General features: G+C 53.6%; 1 non-coding gene across 1 annotated transcript in view; it reads left to right on the top strand.

Moving 5' to 3' along the window:
- Positions 1 to 3,387: 3,387 nt before the first annotated feature.
- LOC124747824 overlaps positions 3,388 to 5,000 on the top strand; it is a 1,909-nt gene continuing 296 nt past the window's right edge. The window contains exon 1 of the ribosomal RNA XR_007011581.1: positions 3,388 to 5,000. This exon is cut by the window's right edge and continues 296 nt beyond it. This is a non-coding gene — a ribosomal RNA (small subunit ribosomal RNA).

Here is a 5,000-nt window from a genome sequence, read left to right as displayed (position 1 = left end):
AGAGTTATTTCCAATATGCGACATTCCCGCTGTCCCTATACATGAGCCGCGACCTGTACCACTTACGAGCGAGAGACGCGATCGCGTTGCTCACTGTACGGCGTCCGATACCGAGCCATCAGCATGTCGGTCCCCATGCGCGTTGCACTCGCACTCGCAGTCGCAAAAACGTGGGGCAAATATATTACGCGGAAGAGCTATAACAGACCGAGCCCCACTGCATGGGGGGAGTCTTTGTCACTAATGTACACAGATGGAACATTTTGGACTGGAACCAGATTACCCGTACACACGGCGCTGATTAGTAATCAATGCAGAGCCATCAAACTACAATAAATATACACAACTGTCCGTATACATGCTGAAAGAGTCTGCCCACAATGGGAACCACACGTCAGCCAGACACTCTGATCACGCACCACTCTCTGCTTCTAACAGGCGCACATACAATATGTAAGCACCAGCATGGAACAACATCCAGTGCATCTTCTCCGCCACATTACACAATCCACACTATCACAACCAGACCAGGAGGTCCATGCGGAAAATACAATATCCCAGCCTTTCGACATCCACCATTGCGCAGACCAGGCACCAACACCCACACATGTCCTATACAACGGTGCACCCAACATCACAATAGTACCTCCTGTCACAGCGCACAAACAATGACATGAGTCAAAGACACAGGTCTCACACAAGCATAGAATTGGAGCGCCGCCTCTAATAAGCCAAAGGTGCATCCTGACGTGACAAATCTGATCATGTCACAAGCATTCACTTACTATAATCACTATCAACGAACCTGCCGCCCCCGCCCCCCCCCCCCCCTACACCTTTCCTTACAACAACGTGTAACCTAACCTAACCTAACCTAACCTATGTTGTACCTTAACCTAACCTATGTTGTACCTTAACCTAACCTATGTTGTACCTTAACCTAACCTATGTTGTACCTTAACCTAACCTATGTTGTACCTTAACCTAACCTATGTTGTACCTTAACCTAACCTATGTTGTACCTTAACCTAACCTATGTTGTACCTTAACCTAACCCATGTTGTACCTTAACCTAACCTATGTTGTACCTTAACCTAACCCATGTTGTACCTTAACCTAACCCATGTTGTACCTTAACCTAACCCATGTTGTACCTTAACCTAACCCATGTTGTACCTTAACCTAACCCATGTTGTACCTTAACCTAACCCATGTTGTACCTTAACCTAACCCATGTTGTACCTTAACCTAACCCATGTTGTGCCTTAACCTAACCCACGTTGTGCCTTAACCTAACCCACGTTGTGCCTTAACCTAACCCACGTTGTGCCTTAACCTAACCCACGTTGTGCCTTAACCTAACCCACGTTGTGCCTTAACCTAACCCACGTTGTGCCTTAACCTAACCCACGTTGTGCCTTAACCTAACCCACGTTGTGCCTTAACCTAACCCACGTTGTGCCTTAACCTAACCCACGTTGTGCCTTAACCTAACCCACGTTGTGCCTTAACCTAACCCACGTTGTGCCTTAACCTAACCCACGTTGTCCCCTAACGTAACCCACGTTGTCCCCTAACGTAACCCATGTTGTCGCCTAAACCTGCTCTGTAATTGTTATACGACTCGTTCAATTAGTGTAGTGTTGCCCACCCGCAACCCTCGCAATATAGTTCGCTACTCGCACTGCCCGCTCCCCTGTGTATCGCTTCATGTTAAACACCTTGCAAGTCTTGCTGACTTTCCACATGCTCCTGCTGTACACTGTAATGTGGATGGCAGCAGGACGTACATGCCGCCCCTCCCCACGTCCCCACCTTGCCCCCCTGCCTTCGCAAGCTGGTTGGTGAGAAGTTTGCATGTTCAATGCCCTTCGCATGCGACGTACTCAGGCTACGTTGTGGTGCGGCCTGTGTCAACCGTCCGCTAATGTCGTACGCGTAAACCACAATCTGTACTGCACATTCGTCCTTATGTACCGAATGATACATCGTGGCACATGTGTGACCGTACAACGACTGCGCCCAAAAACGGCGGACCATACAGTGCAAATATTGTGCACGCAGCTACGTGTCGTCTCCCTATGAGAGCTGGATTGCAGTGTGGTACGCCATAGAGACGTGTGGGAGGAACGGACGCCGTGGATGGCGATCAGCATGAGCTGTCTGTTGATGTATTCGGACCTAGTCGTCTCTCCTCACACACCGTGATGGCATGGTGCACCGCGTTCCATATCTGCGACATGCTACAGAGGCCGGTTGACAGTCGTTCGAGCAATGGACATCGCATACGTACGGGGGCCACCTTCCACGTATTGTCTAGGCGTGCACATTTTGTTGCGTGTATGTGGGCAGACGTAGTGTGGCGTGACACCTGACACAGGCATGCAATAATCGTTGAAGTTGCAAATGGCGATGGACGCCTGCGTTTTCTGGTGAAGTTACGCAAATGAACAAATGGTAACCTGTTGTGGTGCGGTTGTTCTCGCTAGGGGTGAATCGGTGATGGCGACGATAGGTTGAGGTACGAACCGGTTGTTCCAGCGATACCCACCATGCCGACGAAACTGAACGGCATCTGGGTGTGAAGCGATACGCGGCGGTGGCTGGGTGGGACCGTCCCCGGCCGGTGAGGGGGCGCCTCCCGGCGTGCTGGCCGCGCGGTGCGTGGGCGCACGCGCTACAGCCGGCTGGTGGGGGCGGCCAGTGGCAGGCGCGCCGGCCGACGGACGCGGCAGGCGTCGCAGCTGCGCGCCGGCGCACCCTGCGCGCGGCGCCGTGCGGCCAAAGTAGGTCCTCGCGGGCCCGGTGCGAAGCGCGGTGGACATCTTCAGTGTGCTGGTCCGATTGAGGACTGTGTGCGTTGAGGATGCGCCGCCGCCCGGCGCTCGGCGCCGCGACGCCGTCTGCTGCTCGGTCGCCCCAGCGGTTCTCGCTGGTGGTTTGTATCGCAGCTGTGCGGATGTGTTGGCGCGTGCGCTGTGCTGGGAGAGTTCGCTTCGGCACCCAAGTGGGGCTTTTGTCCTTCTGTGGCGCTGGCGTTGGAGCTGCCGGTCACCGTAGGTGGCGCGTGTTGTCTCCCGCCGGCAATGCCACGACAGCACGCTCCCGGGCCTCTGTCGGCAGCGGCAAGCTCAGTTGGGAGCACGGGTGGTCGCACCGAAAGCGTCTACTCGCCTAACTCCGGGCGATTGCGCCTCTCTCGAACCCGACCAAGTACTTGGGACGGCGCTGCGCGCCGCCGGGACCTGAGAGGGTTTCGAGGTGTATTGTGCAGGGGAGCTCAGCCTCCTCCTGTTTGCAGAATGATTGAGCGGACGCTTGCGTGTTCGCGCGGGCCCCCGGGACACACTCCCGGGCGGCCGGCTGCTCAGCTCTAGTTGACGCAGCTCCCTGGTTGATCCTGCCAGTAGTCATATGCTTGTCTCAAAGATTAAGCCATGCATGTCTCAGTACAAGCCGCATTAAGGTGAAACCGCGAATGGCTCATTAAATCAGTTATGGTTCCTTAGATCGTACCCACGTTACTTGGATAACTGTGGTAATTCTAGAGCTAATACATGCAAACAGAGTCCCGACCAGAGATGGAAGGGACGCTTTTATTAGATCAAAACCAATCGGTCGGCTCGTCCGGTCCGTTTGCCTTGGTGACTCTGAATAACTTTGGGCTGATCGCACGGTCCTCGTACCGGCGACGCATCTTTCAAATGTCTGCCTTATCAACTGTCGATGGTAGGTTCTGCGCCTACCATGGTTGTAACGGGTAACGGGGAATCAGGGTTCGATTCCGGAGAGGGAGCCTGAGAAACGGCTACCACATCCAAGGAAGGCAGCAGGCGCGCAAATTACCCACTCCCGGCACGGGGAGGTAGTGACGAAAAATAACGATACGGGACTCATCCGAGGCCCCGTAATCGGAATGAGTACACTTTAAATCCTTTAACGAGTATCTATTGGAGGGCAAGTCTGGTGCCAGCAGCCGCGGTAATTCCAGCTCCAATAGCGTATATTAAAGTTGTTGCGGTTAAAAAGCTCGTAGTTGGATTTGTGTCCCACGCTGTTGGTTCACCGCCCGTCGGTGTTTAACTGGCATGTATCGTGGGACGTCCTGCCGGTGGGGCGAGCCGAAGGCGTGCGACCGCCTCGTGCGTGCTCGTGCGTCCCGAGGCGGACCCCGTTGAAATCCTACCAGGGTGCTCTTTATTGAGTGTCTCGGTGGGCCGGCACGTTTACTTTGAACAAATTAGAGTGCTTAAAGCAGGCAAGCCCGCCTGAATACTGTGTGCATGGAATAATGGAATAGGACCTCGGTTCTATTTTGTTGGTTTTCGGAACCCGAGGTAATGATTAATAGGGACAGGCGGGGGCATTCGTATTGCGACGTTAGAGGTGAAATTCTTGGATCGTCGCAAGACGAACAGAAGCGAAAGCATTTGCCAAGTATGTTTTCATTAATCAAGAACGAAAGTTAGAGGTTCGAAGGCGATCAGATACCGCCCTAGTTCTAACCATAAACGATGCCAGCCAGCGATCCGCCGCAGTTCCTCCGATGACTCGGCGGGCAGCCTCCGGGAAACCAAAGCTTTTGGGTTCCGGGGGAAGTATGGTTGCAAAGCTGAAACTTAAAGGAATTGACGGAAGGGCACCACCAGGAGTGGAGCCTGCGGCTTAATTTGACTCAACACGGGAAACCTCACCAGGCCCGGACACCGGAAGGATTGACAGATTGATAGCTCTTTCTTGATTCGGTGGGTGGTGGTGCATGGCCGTTCTTAGTTGGTGGAGCGATTTGTCTGGTTAATTCCGATAACGAACGAGACTCTAGCCTGCTAACTAGTCGCGTGACATCCTTCGTGCTGTCAGCGATTACTTTTCTTCTTAGAGGGACAGGCGGCTTCTAGCCGCACGAGATTGAGCAATAACAGGTCTGTGATGCCCTTAGATGTTCTGGGCCGCACGCGCGCTACACTGAAGGAATCAGCGTGTCTTCCTAGGCCGAAAGG

The sequence above is a fragment of the Schistocerca piceifrons genome, unplaced genomic scaffold (genome assembly GCF_021461385.2).
Source record: "Schistocerca piceifrons isolate TAMUIC-IGC-003096 unplaced genomic scaffold, iqSchPice1.1 HiC_scaffold_395, whole genome shotgun sequence".
Lineage (NCBI taxonomy): Eukaryota > Metazoa > Arthropoda > Insecta > Orthoptera > Acrididae > Schistocerca > Schistocerca piceifrons.
Note: the sequence above shows the minus strand (reverse complement) of the source record. Positions and strands in the feature narration are given on the sequence as shown.